This window comes from Phyllostomus discolor, chromosome 7, assembly GCF_004126475.2.
Source record: "Phyllostomus discolor isolate MPI-MPIP mPhyDis1 chromosome 7, mPhyDis1.pri.v3, whole genome shotgun sequence".
Lineage (NCBI taxonomy): Eukaryota > Metazoa > Chordata > Mammalia > Chiroptera > Phyllostomidae > Phyllostomus > Phyllostomus discolor.
The window spans coordinates 58026448-58050953 of record NC_040909.2 but is presented as its reverse complement, the minus strand read 5'-3'; the positions used below and the strand labels follow the sequence as shown (position 1 = coordinate 58050953).

Here is a 24506-nt window from a genome sequence, read left to right as displayed (position 1 = left end):
CAAGCTCGCTAGTCTTGGGCTGTCGTTTAAGTTGGCTTTGTGTTTGCCTTTGGGTTTTGATTGTTGTTGAGTCTTTCTTTGGTGGTTCCTTCCCGCCAGCTGGTTAAATGTGGGTCACTCTGTCCACCACCTTCTGTAGTTTGTTGTGCTGGTGAGGTCAGGTTGTGTTGAAGCTGGTTCTTCTGTGTGTACAAGGTTTAAAGAAATCTTGTTCAGTTGTTTGTATTGGGTACTGTCTCTACTGTTTAGTTGTATTTCCAGATAAGTCCTGGATTGAGGTTTGTGTGGTTACTACTCCCTCCTTCACCTTCTTCTGCTGTTATCTGTTAGTGGTTCCTTTGTTGTTGGGTTTCCTCTTCCAGTGGGTATCCTGGTGTTCACCTCCTCCACCTATTCAGTCTGGATGTATGGGTCCACTTCAACTTCTTCCTAATTCAGTTTCTTAATCCCAGGACAAGTGTTTAGAAACCTGAGGTGATGAGGAGAAGAATGTCACCAGGAATGTGTGTGTTCCAAGGATTCCCTTGTGCATTGCCAACTCTCCTCTTGTCGCAGCATGGGTGAGTGTGTCTACAAGCAGATGGATGTGGGTGCTCACCAGGGTTCCACTCCCTACTGGTTATGTGTCCTGAGTTTCCTGAGTCTGTAAAATATAGATAATAACACTTGGCTCATATAACTGTGATGAGAGAAAACTGAGGAAATTATTATCACACTTTCCTTAGAATAAGCAGATTTTTCTCACTCATATTTACATGGCAGCTTTGCTCCACTGGGTTCCACTTTTTTATAGCAGAATATCAGGCATTTTAGCCCCCAAACACAGCATTGATCTTTCTTTGGAAGCCACCATCTTTGTCTGGAAATGAGAGCAGAATGTTATTAACTTGGCTTCATTTTATCATCCATCACCAAAGGGTGGCAGTTAATCAAGATGCTGTTTATAAAGAAAACCTTGAGATTCTGTTCTGATGAAAGACTTACCTAAGGGCTATTGTTTGTTACTGAAGTAAATCAGTGCTTAATAAAATTTAAAAATATAAAACAAGATGAGGGTTGAAGCAGGAAAAGGCTGAGAGGGAAATTTTTAGAGAAGTTATGTTTGGCTCATTGCTAACAAGTTATACTACATTGTTAAGAAAACATTATCATGGTATTACAAAACTTTTGTGAATGTATTATTAATTTTTTTTGTATTCTACTGGCATTATTTCACCACATTAAATTGAAGAATGTTTACTGCTATGGCGGATACAGCAATAGCTTTCAGCTTTGGACTGCATTTATTTCAAAACTTTTCAAGTAGTCTTTTATTGAAGAAGGTACACTTCAGCATAATACTTTTCCAGCTTTACTTCTAAAGTTATATTTCACGACAGCCAATCTCAGTAAACAGAAGCAGTGGGAGGCCATGTGACACTGCTTTGTAATTAACTGCTAAGATTGCTAAGGCTGCACATGCATGGAAATATACCTGAGAAGATGACATCTTATGGTCTGAACTTAGAAAGGTTGAGGTTCAATTCCCAGCTCTATGCCTAACAGCTTTGTGACCTTACCACAAGTTGCAAATTCTCTCTAAGCCTCAGTTTCCTTATCTACATGAGGCAGATAATAACAATAGAACCTACCTTACAAGTTGTAATTAGATTTAAATAGTATAAGCCTCAAAACAAACACTGACAACCTGGTATCCAATACTTAGCAAAAATTCAAAAAACCTTCAACCATTGTTAACACTAATTACTGTGCTACTTTTAGTAGGTTGGTTTACCAATTTATTTATGTATTTATTTATGTATTTATTTTATTTTTTATTTTATTTAAATTGTTGTTGCAGTACAATTTTCTATCTTTTACTCCCATCCCAACCCACCCACCCAACCCTCCCCTCCTCCCTTCCATTTCCACCCTATTTATTTGTTTTAGAGTGAGAGAGGGAGGGAGGGACAAATGGGGGGGGGCAGAGAGAGAAACATTTATTTATTTTCATTTATTTATGCATTCATTGGTTGATTTTTGTATGAGCCCTGACCAATAACAGAACCTTCAACCTTGGCATATTGGGATGATGCTCTAGCCAACAGAGCTACCCAGCCAGGACCCAGCCCAGCCTTGAAATTCCTCCCTCTTAAAATAAAGTATTTGGGCTAGAATCAGTGTTTCCCAAACTTAATCACTTTATGCAGCCTTCAAAATGTTTGCCATCTTGAGGGGGAATGATAGTCCTGAAAAGAATAAAACCATACACACACAGATATTCAGTATATCTATATATTTAAAGTAAATATGTAATTTAATATAGGTGCATTGGCTTTATTTTTAAGTATATTTTATTCATTGTTATTATAGTTGTCTCAATTATTTCTCCCCTTTATCCCCCTCCGCCTTGCACCACCCCCACCCTCCAGCATTCTCCCCTCCTTTAGTTCATGTCCATGTGTTGTACATATAAGTTCTTTGGCTTCTCTATTTCTTATACTATTCTTAACCTTCCCCTGTCTACTTTGTACCTACCATTTATGCTTCTCATTCCCTGTTCCTTCTCCCTCCATTCTCCTCCTCTCCCTTGCCACTGATAACCCCCCATGTAATCTCCATTTCTGTGATTCTGTTCCTGTTCGAGTTGTCTGCTTAGTTTTGGGGTTTGTTTTTTAGGTTCAGTTGTTGATAGTTGTGAGTTTGTTGTCATTTTACTTTTCACAGTTTCTGATCTTCTTCAATTTCTTAGATAAGTCTCTTTAACATTTCATATAGTAAGGGCTTAGTTGATGAACTCCTTTAACTTTACCTTATCTGGGAAGCACTTTATTTGTGCTTCCATTCTAAATAATAGCTTTGCTGGATAGAGTAATCTTGGATGTAAGTCTTTGACTTTCATGATTTCAAATACTTCTTTCCAGCCCTTTCTTGCCTGTAAGGTTTCTTTTGAGAAATCTGCTGATAGTCTTATGGGAACTCCTTTGTAGTTAACTCTCTCCTTTCCTCTTGTTGCTTTTAAAATTCTCTCCTTATCTTTAATCTTGGGTAACTTTATTATATGTGTTGGTGTGTTTCTTCTTGAATCAAACTTCTCTGGGACTCTCTGAGCATCCTAGACTTACATGTCTAGTTCTTTCACCAGATCAGGAAAGTTTTCCTTCATTATTTGTTCAAATAAGTTTTCAATTTCTTGCTCTTCCTCTTCTCCTTCTGGCATCTTTATGATTCAGATGGTGAAACATTCAAAGTTGTCCCAGAGGTTCCTCAGCCTCTCCTCATTTTTTTTTTTGAATTCTTGTTTCTTCATTCTGTTCTGGTTGGATATTTATTTCTTCCTTTTGTTCCAAATTGTTGATTTGTGACCCACTTTCCTTCCCTTTCCTGTTGGTTTCCTGTATATTTTCCTTTATTTCACTTTGTATAGCCTTCACCTCTTCCTTCATTTTGCAACCAAACTCAATCAGTTTTGTGAGCATCCTGATTACCAGTGTTTTGAACTTTGTATCTGATAGGTTAGCTATCTCCTTGTCACTTAGTTCTTTTTCTAGAGTTTTGATTTTTTCTTTCACTTGGGCCATATTTCTTTGTCTCACTGCACCTCTTATATTGTAAGGTGTGGAGCCTTAGGTATTCATCAAGGCAGAGCAACCCACTTTGCTGAGTGGTGGCACCGTCTGTGGAGGAGGGATCAGAGAGGGGACAATGCTGCTTGTCTGGCTCTTGCCCCACTTTCTGTCACTTCCCACAGGCAAATTGGATCCTTCTGGTGCTGATTCCCTGGTGGGTGGGCTGGTGTATATTCTAGGACACTGTGAGGCTCTCCAATGGACTCTCCTGTGAGGCCACAACTCCCACAAATTTTTATAGCCAGAGGTTTTGAGGCTTTATTTCCCCATTCTGGAAGCCTAGGTTGCACAGTCTGTCTCATGCCCCAGTTGTTTCTTTCAGCTTATCTGCACACAAATGTTGGGAGTCCATCTGCCAGCCGCTGCATTGCCACAAGTCTTCTCCACCTCAGCTGCCCATTTATGACCCTTCTACTAGTCTGGATGAATGTTTATTCTTTAATTTGGTTGTTAGCTTTCATGAAGTTTGATTTTCTGGCACTTCTGGTTGCTTTTTGTTGTTAAGTTGGTTGTTATCCTTCTTTTGGTTATGTGAGGAAGCAAAGTATTTCTACCTATGCCTCCATCTTGGCCAAAATCTCTGGCTTTAATTTAATAGCATAAAATACCACAATACTTATCCTTCTAATGTGTTATTGTAGAACACCCCACCACTGGAGATTTTACTCATCCATGGGTGCATCTGGGCACCACACCTTTACCAAATATCTTAGGCTGATTCAGAACCATACCCTGCATATCTTGGGCTGATTCAGAACAATAATAGCTAGTAATCTTTTTGTTTCAAATACACATTAATATAGACACAAATGAAACAAATAGGTACAGTGTAATAGCTGAGAGTGAAGATCCTGAAGCCAGACAGCCTAGGTTCAAATCCCACCTCTGCCACTTACTTTTTGGTGCTGAGCCAGCCATTTAACATCTTGTGCCTCAATTTCCTTATCTATAAGATCAGAATAATAAGAGTATCGACTTCAGTGTGTCGAGATTTTGGATAAGTCAATATATGTAAAGTGCTTAGACTAGTGCCTGGTACCAGCACCTAGTAACTGAGCGATGCCTATGAACATCGGCAAATATATCACACTTTAGCAAACACTGTCTTGGATCATCTCTATATTCCATGTTGGCTGCAAAGCCTTTAAGGAGTTCAGAAGGAGATCTGGGTTCTAATTCTCTTTATTTTATATCTTAATTCTCTTTAATATCTCTGGCACAGATTTTTTCCTCCTATAAATTATTATAGTACTGCCTCCCTCTAGGTACTCCTGAAATATGGAAAGATCTGGAATGGGTAACTTCCCTAATACTTGATAGTAGAAAGTCCTATTATTAATAAGCAGCTTGTGGCTCTGCAGCCTGAGCAGAGGATCAGTGTGAGAACCAAATGTTGTTTGGTGATGCATCACTGATTAAGCAAAACCACAAAGGATCAGAAAGTCATTTCTCTCCTATGGCTTCCCTGCCAACAACATTGAAAAAAATATAATGTGAATTCCATATGTCCAAATATATTCCCATTCTATTCGGTCATAAAAAATAAGTCTCTCTGGCCTACCATATCTGAAACTCAAATCATTTATATCCCAAACTGTAGACTTCCTCTGAATCTTCACACACCTCCATCATGTTGATATTGAAAATAAGCACAATTTATTGAAAAGCATGAGATTTCTGTCCAAAAAGAAATTCCCTGAGGATAAGGGAACCTATGTACTGAGAGACTAGAAGTCAAATATACAGACAAATTAATTCCTGCCTTTGTTTGTATTGCGAGAGGTTCAGGGGACAAATCAAGTGTTTAAATTACTCAAGTAGAGTTATTACATGTTTAGTTATTATGGCTCAGAAGAGAAAGTTTGTGTAAATCACAGTGAACTGGTATTAACTCTTAGACACACTACAGCAAGTTTTAATAGACCACAGAACCCCTATACTTTTATGCTTGAATGCGGTCAGGTTTCACTTGAGGTAGCAATAGACAAGTTCTTGCATCAGAGCTGTAAGCATATGGACATATCCAAACTAAGGCAGGAAAAAGGGGTTATTTGGATTGAAGCCAAGTTGAGGAATGGTTTTATCTGATGTTAGTTTTATTTAGTTTGAAAAGGGATGATCCAAAGCCAAGAAAATATGTCTGGTTTAGTTTCCTTTTTTCTGTTATACAGCTGACAACCTCTGGGACAATAATGCCCCCATCAGAGATAACCTAATTCTCCAGAATCCATTTATAGGTTTCCAACAGCAAATTTACCATGGTTGTGATTATAGTCTCTCCATTCCCAACAAAAATTCAAAATTTGGTAATTTTTTAAGTAGGAGAAACATAATATATATTTTATGCTACTAAATTAAACCCATCCAATAAATTAGCATTCTACTGGGCTACAGCTAGTATTGGGGGTATTTAATTACCCTGCTCTAGGACCTTTCTTCATAAACTGAATGTATCTTATAGACCTAGGTCAGATTATTAACTAGAATTAGATTATCTTTCTGTCTTACTCCATCATTTTTTCACCAATTTCCTTTCTGAGATGAACTTTTTTGCTCTTGTCACTCTGTCCAGGCCTGGGAAGGTCACACAGTGAAGGGTTCTCTGCAGGCATCCAGTTCATGACTGATTCTGGTTCTTCAGAGCTACTGATACCACCCTTCTAATAAAATTCCTACTTTGCCTAAATTAGTCAAAGTCTGTTTCTCTCTCTTGTACCCAAACAAGTTCATCTAATATACTAAGATAGATAGATAGAGAAATTACCATGCTAGGCACTATCCCAAACTGTCAACATGTACTAACACTTTTATGTTTACAAGTTTATGAAGACACCCACCTCTGCCCATACATCAACACTTGTATTTCTAATCCCTGTTCTATTTTTTCCTGTTTTTCAATGTATTCATCTCTTTCCAACATACCTTATAATTTACTTATTAGGTCTACTGTTTATCTGTCTCCCCCCACTAGAATGTAAGCTCACTGATTATCGCAAGTGCCCAGGACATCTCCGACACAAAGCAGGGCTCAATAAAGGGATTTAATTAATTAACTAATTAATTAATGAACTGCATGCCATCATTTGGCTTATTATAAATGTTTTTTTTAAATCCACAACATCTTCCCACTTACCCAGCAGGACATGCTTAGGTCAAGTGTTCTTCTCTCTAATGCTTTTTAAGTATGGGCTAGATTTTCATATCTGTGCTCTTGCCCAGCAACAGGGGACTAGATCAAATGACCTCCTGAGAGCTGTCTGGCCCTTGACATTCTAATTCAATTCCACTTAAATGTCCTAAAAGTAATTTGTGAAGAAATTCTTTTCCTCCTTCTCTTCTCGACCAGAGTACACATTCATCTAATTATTTCCTTGGTAGAGTGACCTAGCTTTAAAGGAACACTATGTCAGCTCTCACGAATTTTCTCTAAGCACTCACTTTATAAAACTAAGAGACTAAAGACAGCTCTCTAGGGAATTAAATTGCATTCAAATAAGATTAAGGATTTTTGACTCACAAGGCAAGGACAATCAGAGGTTAACTAAAACGGGGCAATTGTTCAGCAAACTAATCCAGACATGTTATTCACAAAGGGACTCTCACAACTGGTCAGGGAAGAAAAATGCTTGCAAGGAATGGAATGGGAGGACTGGATTGAGTTAAGGGAGGCTTCTTCCTCCTAGGATTTAAAGCCCTAACCCTCACTTCCTAGATGGTGAATCTGTTTATTTTCTCAGTTCAGTTGATTGTGGCCCTATATCCTCCCACTGAACTGGATTAAGTTAGGGTCTTAGAGATAGCCTTTGATTAGAACATGAGAGCCAAGCACAATTGTCAGTTCCTCTAAAGCCACAATGCAGTGAAGTGCTGTCAGGGAAACTATTGATATTTGCTGATGTAAAGAAGTCCTATCACCATTAGTTTGGAACAGAAGTTCTTAGCCTCTTATGGGCCATGAACTCCTCAGAATAATGTTCTAAAATGGGTAAAATAAAGAACATATGATTGCAAAGCAAACTAATTAAATTGAAAGCCATTTGTCAAAATATGTTTTTCAAAACAGATTAGTAGTATATGTATTTAGTAAAACATGACAACTCAGGGCTAGCAGTAGTTTGATAATTACCATCATTTTAAATTACCATCATTTAAATGATTTTTTAAATGATGGTGGTGGTGATGGTAATAAATTTAAATGATAGTGTGGAGTATCTCAACAACTGTAATATGATAGAAAATATCTAAAATTTATATAAATGATAAAGTCACAGGTACAACTACTAATATTGTGGTTTGTTGCCTATATTCATAATTGAATAAAATGCTAAATTTCAGTTAGATGTTAATAAAAGTGGTGATGTAATTTAATGGATGCCTCCCCGAGTTTTATCCCAGGTTAAGAACTCCTGGAATGGACTTACAGTGAGTCACGAATCCTCTCACTAAATATACCCAACTTCATGGTGTGATGCCTGTGTTTGCTAACTTGTAGTCAAATTATTACTCAGCTTACTAAGGAAATGTGCCTGTGGCTCAGGTTAACAATGAGAAAGCTTGAAAAAAAAAAAAGAAAGATATCAGTACCAGGTGTGTGTTTTGTATTTAATGAAATAGCCTCTTTAGACTGGTGGGCAAAAAACACAAGGCACCACAAAAGAGTAGTAAGAACTCTGGCATTATAGTGACCCATGTGCCCTGGATTACTCAGGACTATACTTGTTTTAAAATGAAAATTGCATGCTCTGGGAACCCGTCAGGCCCTGACCAACCTGAATGGTTGGTGGGTACTTTGGAGACAGAAGTAACAGAAAGATCTTGGTCAATTTGTTTACTTCTCTGAGCCTCAGCATCTTAGTCTCCAAATGAGAATAAGAATACCTTTTCTATAAGGTTGTAATAAGGGTTAGATGAGGTTATATATGTAAAATGCTTAGCACAGTGTCACATTATAAGCACTCAAGAAGAGTGGCCATTATTATCATTGCTATTGTTACAACAATAACTCCCTTCTCTCTATGTGATGCCATCCCCCAGAAAGAGCCTCACTTTCCTCTGCTCTTATGCAAATTATAAACAATCTCCAAAGCCCATTCTAAAGCTCACTTTTTCATGAAGAATTTGCTAAAATCACATGCAAGGATGAAATGATGTATTCAGTTGTATTTAGCCTTAAAATGTAATGAAATGCTGATACATGCTATAACGTGGACGAGCCTTGAAAACATTATGTCTGGTGGAATGTCAGACATAAATAGACAAACATTGTATAATTCTACTTATATGAGGTGCCTAAAATAGGCAAATCCATAAAGGAAGAAAGTAGACTAGAGGTAACCAGGAGCTGATAGGAGGGGGTAAGAAAGAGTGAGTTTAATGGGTACAGAGTTTCTGTGTGAGATGATGAAAAAGTTCTGGAAATGCTTAATGGTGATGGTAGCACAGCATAATGAATGTACTTAATGCCACTGAATTGTACACTTAAAAATGATTAAAATAGTAAATTTTGTGTTATGTGTATTTTTTTAAATATGTGGCTCGCGTTATATTTCTTTTAAACAGAGCTTCTCTAGCACTTAACAAAGGACCAGGCAAACATGCTCTCCTATCTGCAATGTTGATAGTGCTTAAGAGCTCATCCTTGGGAGTAAGAGCCCCTGACTGGCTCAAAAATCTTAGTCAATCCTGGAATATCTGACAATTTTAGCTTCCCCTTCTGCAAAATATGGATTATAAAATGTGCAACATACAGTTATTGTAAGTCTAAAACAGTATATATATACATATATATATATGTATATATATACGCACACACACACAGTGTGTCTACTGAAGCACAAGAGATAATGCTGAATAAATTATACTCATTGTCACTATAAATGGAAGAAAACTCTTCCATTTTTATTGGTGCCTTTTTTACTATGCCTGAGAAATAACACAAAAGACTCAACAGCATTCTACTTACCTCTGTGAAAGCCTTGCTAGTAAATGGGGAAAGAGCTTAGTTTAGAAATAGCATTATTTTAGAAACTCCCTTTCCCTATTGGCTAAATATTGTCCTCATAATGTGATATATACATTCCTAAAAAGTCTCCTTGTAGGCAAAACTATACACTGAAAATAACCAAGGTTATAGAGCAAATAGGGTTAGGAGCAGACCACTCAAAGTCTACACACCTTTGCAAAAACCACTGGTCCATGGGGAAAATAACTTGGCCAGCTAAGGTGGAAAACCTGGAATAGCTAGAGGCTGCCACAGTGTTATTTTAAAATGTGGACTGTCACACACACACAAATAATGTGGAAATTCTGGCAGTGCCTTAGCTGGAGCAGCACTGGCAGATGCTGAGACAATTCAGATGGGAGTAAGCTCTGAGCAGCAGGCTGTCATTAAAATGGGCATGGGAGGAAGGGCACACTGCCATAAGCTAAAAGCTGAACAAGGCTGGGGGCGCCCATCCTTGAAGTATGAGCCCCAGTTGTGGGGACTTGTGTTAAATATTCTCTAAAAACAACTAAAATGTTTCCCGCTGCCAATATAGCAGGCCAAGTTGAGGACATTTTCCTTACTGGATGAAGCTTTTAATTGGACTCCTGCTAGTCCAGTTCTCTTGCCTAGGGAAAAATAAAATCACATATGAACCAGTAGGTCTTGTTCATTATACAGACAGCACCCCTCCCTCACAGTAACAAATGACCTAACTCATATTCCAGAACCATGCATGCTTATATCTTCTGTGTACATACATGATCCTATTGGATATTCATAATACCTCTATGCAACTGGTGATATTACACTCATTTTTAAAGTCAATTATCTTGCTCATAAATCCTACAGCAAGTAAGTAGCATTAAGATTCATATGAAATCTGTTTATCTCAACACTCATCCTCTTAACCACTATACCTGGTCATTTTAGATCATTTAGGTTGTGACAAATGGGACCAGACATTTTCACAGATTTTAAATTCAACCTTACCTACTCTCAGTCCTCAGTAAATTTCCATTGCCCTTTCTGAATTCACTGTATTAGTGAAGGTAGATAAAAATGATCCAGGCATATTTCTCCTATAAACGAGTTGGGAGAAGTGAAAGGTAAAATGTCATCTGCTAAGATGTTTAACCCTGAGGATATTATTTTGAGTTTATTCCCTATCAGTTATGAAAATCAATTATCATTAAACTGTAAGTTTTCTGTGTTAAGGTTTCCATTGGTGAGCTAATGGAAGCATGTGCAAGCAGGACGGGGTATGCCCCAACTTCCAGGTCAGTTGCTGTACGATTTATAATATGGAAACAAATTTTGAAGGCTAGCAAATAGTCTGATGGGAGAGATTCTTAGATGAATTTCAGAACTTGCTTCCTATCCTGGGCTATTCAGTTAATAGATATGGGACAGCCATACTGGTTATAATAGTATTAAATATTTCTATAGTGCTGGATAAACAGTCACTGAGTTCTCTAAATGTCCCCTCTACACCTTTAGCTTTCCTGGCCCCTCCCGTGGGTTCCCCCAAACCTCCTCTCATTTAAAAAACTAAATGCCTGGCTGCCTAAAGGGGTTCTGGTTCTTCCACTAGCATCCATTCTCACAGGCCAGCACCTCTACCATCCTGCTGGTTAAATATGTCTCATATTGCTCCTGCCTGACCCTCATTCTATGACTAAAGAACTGGCTTAATTCTTGAGATTTCAGTTGCCCATCTTTATATTGATGAGATAGGGAGTATAGATAGAAGGAAAGAATTGGAAAATAACCTGACTTTGTTGAATAACTTATCTATTGTTTGAGTATAAGGATATATTTTTTAAAGTAAATTCATTTATAGAAAGTTTCCAAATCAAGGTTTCAAGCTCCTGTTGATTGGCCAAATTTGGCCTGCAGGTGGGTTTTTTTGAATGGCCAGGAGTGTATAAAAATATTGAGATTAAAGATTAGGCCAAAAAGAAAAATAGTTCATCACAGCTATCTTCCCCCTTTTACCTTGTTCTATTGCTCAGTTGCACATTTAATATCCCATGCTGTTCCCTGAAGACATTCAAATTTGACACACCCATTCTAAATATGTATTGTATCCTTTCAGTTCTGTTAGTATTTACTCATCAGCATAGGGGAACACTCATCTTAAAGTCTATGACTTGAGCTATGATGTATCTGTTTTGTTTAAGAAATGGATGCAAAGCTACATTATTCAGTAGCCGATTACAATTAATTAAACATTTCACCAGACTTAGATCTAATTAGATTTGATTCATCTCTAATTTTATTACCAATGAGTATATATTGATGATTATTATATATCTTCTAAACTTCACAGCAGATAAATGCTTATCTCTTTCCTTTGAGCTTTTTCTTCCCCTGAAGGGATGTGATAGTAAGTCATCACCCATGTTCTCTCTGACTCTTGGTGCCCATCTGACAGCCAAGGATAGAGATCTGTTGTGTTGAGACAGCTTCTGGCCTTGGACCACATCCCTAAATTATTCAGGCAGAGATAGGGTGAGTGAGTGTCCAGCCACAAAGATTCAAGGCCAAGGGGGAGACACTGATGTAAAATAACTGAGGAAACTACCACTGGCATCACTGACTTGGAAGCTCCAAGTAGAACCACACGACTTCAGCTTAGGTCCAGGTACCGCTTAACCCATTACCCAGCACTCTCATGTGACCTAGGAAAGGAGCTCTGAGGAGCCAAGATGTCTCTCTGACCTGTTCTTTGAGTCAGTCCCCTCTGCATCCCTACAAGAGGTTTTAGGGGGTCTTGTGATTTGAAGAAAAATAGAAATTCCCAACCTCTAATTTTCTTCAGGCTGTACTCTTACAATTAGTATGTCGATGTTAAGTTGATTACATGTTTTTAGTATATTTATTGAGTACTTATTATAAATAAAGCACTATGAGAGTCTTGCTGGAACTCTGGGTAGGTTTTGGAGACTTCTAGGTTGGGGAGACTTCACAGTCAGTCAAGGAAGTTGCCTAGGGTTCAGTGATCTTAGTACATAAAGTAAAATAAGAGTTATTTGTCTCCGGTAGTTGTGACCAGGTCACTGACAGTATGTGGACAGAATATATTGCAATAAAGGCTACAAAATTGTTAACACTTTTAATTATGTTTGGGGCACATTATAGAACCAGCTGAGTTGGCATTATTGAAAACTTTGTCAGCTGCTGTTCATTGACCCAGCCAGCCAAGGAAACTCTTGGGAAAGTTTGCTCATTTCTTTATTCAGGTTGTTTGTCCATCACTGTCATTATAGGAGTGTTTTCTTTTTGAAGACTCCAACATTCATTAATCCTAATAAACAATAGCTTTTTAATTTCAGACTATCCTTCATCACATAATAGTGAAAGTAGAAGACAGTGAAGACTGCCTTTCTACCTATATCTTTACATCATTTCCACAATATAGTTTTAAGGAAACACAGGGGCAGTTGACAGGAAGTGGGAAGATACATTCATTTTTCAGATTAAAAGCTGGATATTATTAGTTAAACTAAGCTGGGAAACATTGGCACTTAAAGACCTAGAAGACTTTATTTTATTTTGCTGCATATTTATATTTGAGCTTAAAAAGCATTCCTTTATGTTTAAATTTTTAAAGCTTTTAAAAGCTGTAGCAATCTAAGCTTAATATTAAATTTTGCAGATAAAGGAAAGGAATATGCATTACTTAGTGGATAACAATTATATTCTAGTTAAAGTGGGAAAAAAATAACAAAAAACTTGCCTTGGTAAAGCCACACACTGATATTTGTGTCAGGGATAGAAGTTCATGTTTCAAAACATCAAGAATAAGGAGAGGCTGGCCTATGATGAAATGTTTCATTTCATACCACAGAACCCAGTGGCATTCCATTGAGAGGCAACCCCTTGGTATCTAAATGTGCAAATCAAACATAAGGTTTGGCTCCCCCAGGAAACCTCCTGAGGAAGCAAGTTTATTTATCTAATATTAACATCAAGGTAAGAAGAACCCAGTATATCCATCCAAAGAAGAGTTAAATAGGGGACAGAGAGACCTGAGAAAGGAAAAGTGATCTCTTTCTTTCATACAATCTTATTTTTGCCTTCATTCATTCATCCTGTCTTCTCAGCCCTTAGCACCTCATGAACTATAGAAGGAAATCAACTTAATCAATATGAAGTAAATAGCCAGTAGTCAATGCATTTGTCGATCACTACCCAGTCAAAAATAGGTGTCTCAGTTATCTATCACTGTATCCAAAGCTTGGTAGCTTAAAACAGATATTTGATTTGCTCATGATTGAGAGGTCAGCACTTTGGGTAGGGGTCAGCTGAATGCTTCCTCTGTAGATCTCATCTGGCATCTTCAGTGACTCAGTGAGGTTGAAGGTTCTGAGATGGCACCATTCACATTTATGGCATTTAGTGCTAGCTGTAAATCACAGCTCATATGTTTCCAGAAAGAGAGTCTGAGCTTTGTCAAATGTAGCATTCTGGGAGACATGCCCCAATGCACAAGAGCTTTTCTAGCCTCTGCTTGCATTAGATGTTCCAATGTCCCATTGGCCAAAGCTGGTCATATGGCCAAGCCCAATCAGTGTGGAAGAGGACTGCCCAAATGCACAGATGCAGGAAGATGTGATTCACTGAGGGCCAAACCGTGAAAACCTACCCCAGTAGATAAGGGTAAATGGCAAGAAAACAGCTTGTTCTAACAGACCTCAGTAGCTCAGAATCAGGATGCATGGAAGGCTAGGACACTGCCTCTATTCTGGTTTCTGAAAATATAGAGGAGAATGATGCAGACAACTTTTTCATACACAGTGACATCCTCAGCCCTTTTGCTAAAAACAAATTGGGTATTTCTAAAACATTTATTTCTCTAAGACAATCTATAGATAAAGTGAGCCCAAGCTCTATTTTCCTTGATTGCTCATGTCTGGTGATCTGAATTAATTTCTTGGTATTTCCAAAAGCACCTGTTATACACAGTAAAAGAGAAAATAACAAAAATATTTTGTTCTTGAGTGAGGACATGGAGTGTTCTAGGTTTGAGCAGAAAGACATAAATCAAATGTTGGGAGAGTTGATCATTTAAAATGCATACAGTGGCATCAATGACCTGCTCTTAGAACTTCAAATACCCAGTGGCTCGAGCAGCTCAGCTATGCAATGGACATTCTAAAACACACTTGTTTCTGAGAGATCTGTCAAATGGACCATGTGTAAGAACAGAGAATTACAAAGTTGAAAAGAATATGAGCAGTTTTTCCTGACAACCTAGTAAACTTGTGGTCTAAATTATTCAAAACATATGGACCATCATTCTATTTTAACTTCTTATACTGATGTTTGCCTCTTGCCAAATTTCTCTCCCTTGCAGAAATTATAATCTCTGGTTTGCTTAATCTGTTTATAAACCTACATAAGGTAAATGGAACCTGGAACTGTTTCAGGAGTTCGCTAAATTTATTACAGGTCTCAGTTCTGAGAGAAAGAATTTGTGCTATCCATTCATATATAACATACCTTCCATGATCAAGCTAGTTATTTAAGATGCTTACACATTTCCTAAAAATTTCTTCATGCATATAATAACATCAGCAACAAGTTACATTGACTGAGTGCTTATTGTGTACCAGGCAATGGACTGAGCACCTTGGAAGGTCAGAATAGAGTTTATGTGTTAGGTTGGGTTCATGTTGAACAGAAAGCTCACCAGCAAATGGGGAGAAATCAGAGCCAATATGGCAGCCCTTAGGGACTAGGAAAATGCTGGTCCTATCATTTCATGGCAAATGAAAATCCATAAAGCAGGAAGATTTGCAATGCTTCATATGCTTGTGGAGATGTTCCCCTGAAAAAAAAAACATCTGAGCATACAACAATTTTCACACAATTCCATAGGTCCTCACAGACACCCTGAAACCTAACCATGGGCACACTGAACTTCTGTATGAAGAATAAGAGAGAGCCCTGACTGGTATGGCTCAATTGGTTGGGCATTATTTCCCCAGGCAAAAGGCCACCAGTTCAATTCCCAGTCAGTGCATATACTTGGATTGTAGGTTCAGTCCCTGGTTGGGGTGCATGCAAGAAGCAGCCAGCTGGTTTCTCTCTCACATCGATGTTTCTCTTCCTCTTTTTCCCCCTCCTTTCCTCTCTCTCTAAAAATAAATAAATAAATAAATAAATAAATAAATAAATAAATAAAATCATTTTAAAAAAGAATAAAAGCAAGAAAGAGAAAGAGCTTGACTTTTACTAGGAGCCTTATGTGCAGCAGACACATGACATACATATCACCCCACCTTCAGAATGGCCATGCAAGATATCATTTATGTTTCCCATTTTGCAGATTCAGAAACTTAAAACTGTGACACCCCAAAAGCTAAACATTTACAGAGATGATACTGTCAGCAAGTACTTGGCCGAGTTTCAAAACTACCTCCTTGTCTTCCTAGACTTATAGCATTTGAGCCGACTACAAGAGATAAAATAGAGTGCAACAGAATAAAACACAACAGAGACAGGCATTTTGATAACAAATCATTCATATTAGAAACTACATAAATATCCTACAGTAGTTATCCTTAAATGTATCACAATTCATCCTTACCATTGAGTATTATACAGCATTAAAAGTCATATTTTCATAAAATATTTAATGACATAAAGGAATGTTCACAATTGCAAGGTCATAGAAGCAGAGTTCAAATATGTATTTCAGAAATATATATACATATTCACACACACACACACACACAGAGATGGGGCAAATGTAGGTTTATAGTTGTGAATCCATGAAATGGAGTTCATTTTATATTATTATTTATTAATTATCATATTTATTTTCCATATAAACAACGGTAAACTCACTTTTGTTCTACCCTGTGTATGTAGGTATGTGTGTATATGTATACATACATTGAGAAAACTTTAATGATAGAAAAAGAAGTAGTTTCTGTATTTTATTCCTTCATCTTTGTATCACAATGCTCATTTGTTATTTTTATAATTAGAAAAAACATTTTGAAGTTGAAGTCTAATACTTGGATGTCCACACTGTCTTCAAAAGCAGAAAATAATGGAGTTGGAAGGGACTGTAACACAATCTCTTTTTAATAATGGGAAAACTAAGGCCCAGACAAGCATTGCCTAAAATGAAACAAGAGCTTGCATAACATTGGTGGCAAGGTTGGAATGCATAGTATAGGTTTTAATTTTTCATTTTTATGTGATTTATGGAGTAAAACCTTATCAGAAAAATAAGTTCTCACATTGAAGCAATGCTTTGAAACTCTATGGTTCCCACATATATGTGGAAACTAAAGTCAGGCTTTCCTTAGCAAGATAAACACCCAGGGCCCTGCATACTCTCTTGTCTTCTGCTTCTCAGTGCCTCTTACCAGGAGACAGCCAGTCTCACTTGGACAAGAAGTTGAAACCAGGATAACGAGGAATCCAACTTATATTCTGACATGCAATTTAATGAAAGTTGCCCCTTCCTTTGGAATGTCCCCTGGTCCTCATCTTCTAGAGCCAGAGCCAGATCAAGCATGTAGCCCCAGTTCCTCAGCTGAGCCCACCAGAGACTTTTTCTGGCAGAGGCTTACGATGGATGGATCTCAGCCTCTGGGGAATAGTCAAAGATGTGTACATATGTTTCCATAATTGCCCCAAATATTTACATTGTTCTTATCAGTAGATTACATTACATATTTATTTACAACTATCATTTACAGTGCTCTCCCCTAATTGGGAAATGAAACAGCTGTTTGGCACTTAAAAGAACATGGCATGTGCCCTTTGACTGATCACTTAAAAAGGGTGGATTATAAGTATTTACTTTGGGATTTCTAAAACAGGGCTGACCAGTTGTAGGCAGAATTAAAATGATTTCTCTGGAATTTTCTGCTATAAGAGATTATAAAGATATATGAGAAAAAAAATGAAATGAAGAGCAGATTCTCGGGGTTAAATGGCATTTGTCACCAATTTAATGGGACTGGGCAATTGTGTGGTTGGTGTCCCAATTTGAATTGTGTTAGTTACTGGGTCACAGTCCTCACCATTGAGTGTACAATGGTGATTATGCAAGTCTGTAGGGTCACTGCTTCATTTGCTAACTAGTTTGCCAGTGAGTAGCTCAGAGGAAAGCTCTTCAAAACTGACTTTTTATTCCAAAGAGCAGGAAAAGCCAGCTCTTTTAAGTTATTCCTGCCATTAATTCAAATAATAAAAATGCAGAACTAAGATCTCAAGTTTTTTAAATGGCTAATTGACATAGTTTTATAATCTTGCAGAGAACTGTAAAAGAAAGCCTTAATCAAGTGTATTTGTTTTAAATTAAGCCAGATGTAAAGCCAATATTTTTGCTTGTATTTAACACAACAACTATAAGTACATGGTGAATATTGTGTTTTTCTGGCATTGCCCACATGACAATGTATTGCTTATATATGAATAAGTGATTATCCCTTGGAAAAAAATAAACAAAGAAGTTCACCCTTAGTATAGCTATGTAAATAAAAGAAAAAAATGGTTGTTTACTCACGCTATATATAGTCAACAGTGTGTGAAGTTTAATTTTAAAGTCCCATATGCATAGTTTATTGTATACAAATGCGGTCAGTTAAAACAAATTTCTTAAAACAGCAGATTTAAGTAGGTTTGTATCAACACAGGTTTCCAATGCACCATCATTATCAAATTACTTCACATTATCTTCAAGGGGAAATGGTTTTGCACCCAGTGGTAAACATAGCTTTAGCACTCTACTTAGAAGGGTAGGGGAGTTGTGTGTGGAGTGCGGAAATAACTTACCACTTCAGTTCATGGTATTAGACATTTTTGAAGAATAACCAAAGGGTTCTTGTCAGTTTCGGGAATTTACTGAATACACACTTTCACTTTTTAAAAGTGGGCCTGGAATCAAACCCTTAATAGAATTAGATAGCAAATCTGTGTCACAGACTCCAGAAAAGGATTGAGGGCTCTTTTTAGAATTTCCACATACTAAGAATGTTCAAAGGAGTCAATAAAACTTATTTCTGGGGCCAACCAGCCATGGTGGGAAAATGACCACTTAAAGATTGTCAATAGAAGAGACAAACATGTTCAACTTCAACTACTGATGGAGAAATTAGGCATGGGGCAAGGCCTGGGAGAATGCTTTCTAATAAGGTTTACAACCTAACAACCTTCGATTGGGCATGGTTCTTCTTGTTACATAGGTTGTGACCCACAACAAATTGCACCATTTCTCTCAGAGTGATTTATCTTATGTCTGCAATGAGTACAATAGCACCCTGTACCTCTGCTGGGTAGGTAGCATTTAATATTTGCCTCCTCTGTTAGACATTAAGCTCCTTTACATCAAGGCCCTGCTCATCCTTACAACCCTAGTACCAATCACATGCCAGCACACAGCAGGATTTGTTGAAAAAGACCTTGTTTTTTTTGGAAAATTATAAAGAGAAAATGAAATAATTTATATAGAGTGTCTAGTACTGTGCCTGCTAAGAGTGAATCTTCAATGCAAGTGGGATACCATTATTATTACTCTTATTATTATTTTCAATTCATATTAAATAAAATAATAAATGCCAGGCTCTTTCAGGATAAACTCACCAGATATTCTAAAAGGGGGAGGCTAAGAAACTACATTTTATTAGTGCAACTTGTAGTTGTCAGGCTTAAGGAAATCATTCAAGTTTGGTTTCTCTACCAAAATGACAACTCAATTTACAAAGGAAGATATATTTTTTTTTCTAGGATCCAGGAATTCCTGAAATCAAGAGAGTTGAAACACATAATTCATAGTTAGGAGGCTATTTATTAGCTCTCAACCAGAAAAAAAGGACATTATCTCTATTGTCTTGTGGGATATATAATACAGGCTGGAGATTTACCCTGATTCTACCTTTCTGGTGGTTGAAAAGTTTGTATCTACCAAATATCCCAAATATAAAGTCAGTCTCTCTCTCTCTTTCTCTCCCCACTATTATAGAACAAAAGATATAAGTGCTGACGGATCTATCTATGCCTAATGTAATTTTGAAGCTGAAAGGAACCTTAGGGATCTTCTATTTCTCTAAACATGACATCTCTATTTTAGATGACAGAAGCATGTCTTAAGTAAGTGACTTTCCCAAGGAAACATAGACTATAATAAATCAAGGACCTGAACGCAGTTTCCCAAAGTCTAGTCCTTCGAGTTCACTATGCTGCTTTACCTAATATTCCTGATAGTGGTAGTCTGAAAAACAACCCCCAAATATTTTCACATCCTAATCCCTGCTATCTGTACCTGTTGCCTTACATGGGAAAATGTCCTTGCAGGTATGATTTAGGTTAAGGGTCTTGAGATGGAGAGATTGTCTTGGATTATCAGGGAAGATTCAGAATACAATCACATGTATCCTTGTAAGAACTAGGCAGGGGATCAGAAACACAAAGAGGAAAAGGTGATATGAAGAAGCAGCAGAGAGAGATTTAAGGATGCCAGCCTTGAAGACTGGAGTGATGGAGCCACAAATCAAAGAATGTTGACAGCCACCAGGAGATGGAAGAACCAAGGAATTGATTCTCCTATAGAGCCTGTAAAGGGAGTGAAGTCCTGCCAACAGCTTGATTTCGGCCCAGTGATACTGATTTCAGACTTTTAGCTTCCAGAACCGTGAGAGAATAAATTTCTGCTGTTTTAATCCACAGAGTTTCTGGTACTTTGTTATAGCAGCCACAGGAAACTAATATACCTATGAAAACAGAACTCATATTTTCCTATTTTAAAAGTTGTAAGCATATAATATTACCATAAGACAATACTTTATAAAGAGACTATTCTGAAAATTATACACAAGCTTTGGTCCAAAATCACTTTTTACAACTTAATGTCACAGAATTAACTGGACTAGAGATGCATTTTACATGCAAGGGGGACGTCCCAAGAAAACAGAATTTATTTATAAAAAATTGTGTATTTATTCTTTCATGTTTAAACTTCAGTCACCTTCAAAGTACTCTCCATTTGATGCAATAGACCCATCAAGGCATTTTTTCCACTACTCAAAACAGTTTTTAAACTTGTCAAATTTGATGCCTTTTAGTGCTTTGCCATTTTTGGTTTCCTCTTTTTCACACCAGCAAAGTTTTTCACTTTGAGGACTTTGTCATTCAGGGGAACAAAAAAAAAAATGTTGCTTGGTGTGAGATCGAGTGAATAGGGAGGGTGAGGTATGGAGCCCATGCTGTTTTTTATCAAACACTGTCAAACACAGTGCTGCATGGGCAGATGCACTCATAAATCACCCATCATGAAATGGACAAACACATTTAGAGTCTTCAAAAACAAAATGAATTGAAGCTTAATACAGCCTCTCACAAAAACACCAGCTAGCACACTGACACAGATGGGTTCCTAGTACACTCACTTAGTCGGGGAAGATTTTACTACAAGAGGCCCATCCTCCAAAAGAAAATTCTGGGTCTTTTTGGTACCCCCTCATAGGTTTAGAAAAAATTTTCACTGATTAAGATTTTAGATGCCTTTAGGAAACACTCTTGTCTTATAAATAATATATACATGGATTATCATTTAGTATGTTAACTTTCAAGGAACTAATTTCATGATATTGTGTTGATCTTACTAGCTTTAGTTTTAAAGGATGATTTTATTTTTAACTTTAACCTAGACATATTTCATGCAGCCGTCAATCACTCTTCACCTCAGTAAGTCGTCCTCACCAGTCTTCCAATGAGTGGATTTATTCACTGCTTAATCTTGGCTTATATGTAATTGGCTACTATGATTTTTATTACCTTAAATAAAATGCCTCTTTTAAGCTTAAATCTTAAACATCTACAAACCAGCATTGGAAAGGGTGCATTAGTATTGGTTAAAGATTGGTAGGCTACACCTTAGTGTTCTGAAGAAAGTACAATCATTTAAAGTAGATGGTAGAATGAAAGGGTATTTATTGCTAAGAGTAGATATTTTTCAATATTTTAAGAGTAAAATCAATTTTAACTGAGAGTATAATTTCTAATAGCCCACAGGGTATGGGCCAAAGCCTTTTATTATTATTAATAGATTACATATTTATAGGCATTAGTTTCTAGTGAAAATTGAGTTTTTTTACCATCTATAATTGTATTGATTTTTTTAGTATGTTTATCAGAAGTCCTTATATAGTAAATATAGGGTACAAAGTCACTGCAACTTACATAATTAGTTCACTAATAAAAATTAAATATTGTAATAAACTTTGTATGCTTACCTATGGGATATTTTATCAAAAACCAATAGAGAAAAATATGGCATTCACCACTAAAGTAAGGAGACAATACTCCCAAGAAACAGAAAAGTTAATAAAGTCATCTCAAAAATCATCTATTAGTTAAACTGTAGGGAACTGCCATTTTGTAGGTCTGAAAATGCTAGAATGATAGCAATTCCTTATGATTCAACTTAGTAGTTTGCTTAGAATTGATTGGTCTTGGGTTGTATAAAAGTGATCTAATTCAAAAGCATGTCATGGAAACTTGACTCCTGATCTATTTCTGCACCTTGTCCCTTTGGACCAGTTTATGTTTCATAGGCCTAATAAAGTTGTCCTTATATAATTTGGTGTGAATATTTAAAGAAAAGAGTGAAGTTTTTCAGCTTTCAAAACGGCTAAAATTATACATGAAAAAAATTATTAAAAAAACAGGAAAAAAAATTTAAAAATCTAAACAGAACAATTACCAGCAATGAAATTAAAGGAGTAATCATAAAACTCCCAACAACAACAACAAAAAATCTAGGACCAGATGGCTTCATAGGAATCTACCAGACATTAAAAGAAAAATTAATAACTATCTTTCTTCAACTATTTTTAAAAGTTAAAAAGGAAGGATTGTTTCCAAACTTATTCTACAAAGCCAGCATTACCCCAATACCAGAGCCAGACATCACCAAAAAAGAAAATTATAAGCCATTATCCTTGATAACTATAATGAAAATATTATCAACAAAATACTAGCAAACTTGATTAAAAAATAACATTAAAAGTATTATACACCATGACCAAATGGGATTCATCCCAGGGCTTCAAGGATAGTTCAGTGTTCATAAATCAATTGACATGATACATCACATTAACTAAATAAAGGATAAAAACCATATGATCATCTCAATAAGTGTAGCAAAAGCATTTGAAGAATGTCAATATCATCTTTTCATGATTAAGAATTCTAAACAAAATGAGAGTATAGGAGCATATTTCAACATTATAAAGGCTCTATATGACAAACCTACAGCCAATATCATACTCATTGATGAAAAGCTGAAAGCCTCTCCTCTAAGATCAGGACTAAAACAAGAACCCACAATCAGCACTTCTATTCAACATAGTATCTGAAGTCACAGTCACAGCAATCAGAGAAGAAAAAAATTAATAAACAGCATCCTAATTAGAAAGAAAGAAGTAAAGCCCTCATTATTTTCAAATGACATGATACTATGTATTGAAAACCCTAATGAATCTACCAAAAAATTACAACTAATAAATTAATTCAGTAAAGTTACAGGATACAGAGTCAGTATACAGTAATTTATTGCATTTCTATACCCCAGTAACAAATGATCAGAAGGAGGAATTAAGAAAACAGTCCTATTTACAATTGCATCAAAAAGCATAAAATACCAAGAAATAAATTTAAGCAAAGAGGTGAAAGACACAGGTACTCAAAAAACTATAAGGCATTGAAGAAAAAAAATGAAGAGGATATAAATAAATGGAAGGATATACCTTGCTTGTGAAGTGGAATTTTAGTTGATGTTGAAAACATACAACAAGGAGAGTAGAGCCAATGATGACGTGTAGTCCATGAAAACCTGCAGCATGGATTGGAAGAATTAATATTGTTAAAATAATCTTACTACCCAAAGAAATATACAGATTCAATGTAATCACTATTAAAATACCCATGACATTCTTTTCAGAATTAGAGCAACTAATTATAAAATTTATGTGGAACCACAAAAGATCTCAAATAACCAAAGAAATCTTGAGAAAGAACAAAGTGGGAGGTATTACACACCCTGATATCAAACTATACTACAAAGCTACAATAATAAAAACAGCATGGTACTGGTATGAAAACAGATATATAGATCAATAAAACAGAATAAAATGCCCAGGAATAAGTCCTTGTTTATACAGTTAATTAATCTACAACAAAGGAGGGAAGCATATGAAATTTGGTAAAGACAGTCTCTTCAATACATGGTAACATACATGTATGTTAAAACTGGACACATACATGCAAAAAAAGAAAAAGGAAGAAGAAGGAAAAAGATGAAAGAAGAGGGAGGAGGAAGAGGAAGAAGAAGGAGGAGGAGAGGAGGAGGAAGAAGAAGGAGAATGAGGAAGGGAGGAGGGGAGGAGGAAGAAGAAGGAGAAGGAGGAGGAGGAGAAGAAGAAGGAGAAATTGAACTACTTTCTTACACCATATAAAAAGTAAACTCAAAATAGAATAAGGACTTAAATGTAGGACCTGAAGCCATAAAATTCCTGGAAGACAACATAGGCAATTAACTCTTTGACATTGCTCTTAGCAGTATCTTTTTGGATATGTCTCCTTGGGTAAGGGCAACAGAACAAAAACATAAACAAATGGGAATACATCAGACTAAAAAGTTTTTGTACAGGAAAGGAAACTATGAACAAGATCAAAAGACAACCTACTAAATGGGAGAAGATATTTGCAAATAACACATCTGATAAGGGGTTGATATCCACAGTATGTAAGAAGCTCATACAACTTAACACCAAAAAAACAAACAATCCAAGTAGAAAATGGGCAAAGGAGCTGAATAGGCACTTCTCCAAGGAGGACATACAGATGGCCAATAGACGTATGTAAAGATGCTCAACATCACTGATCAC

At 36.6% G+C, this 24506-nt stretch overlaps 1 long non-coding RNA gene across 1 annotated transcript in view; it reads right to left on the bottom strand.

Annotated features, from left to right (window-relative positions):
* Nucleotides 1–23655, bottom strand: part of LOC118501660 — a 145849-nt gene extending 122194 nt beyond the window's left edge. Inside the window, exon 1 of the long non-coding RNA XR_004904294.1 lies at nucleotides 23367–23655. This is a non-coding gene — a long non-coding RNA (uncharacterized LOC118501660). The remainder of the gene's footprint in view (nucleotides 1–23366) is intronic.
* Nucleotides 23656–24506: the final 851 nt, after the last annotated feature.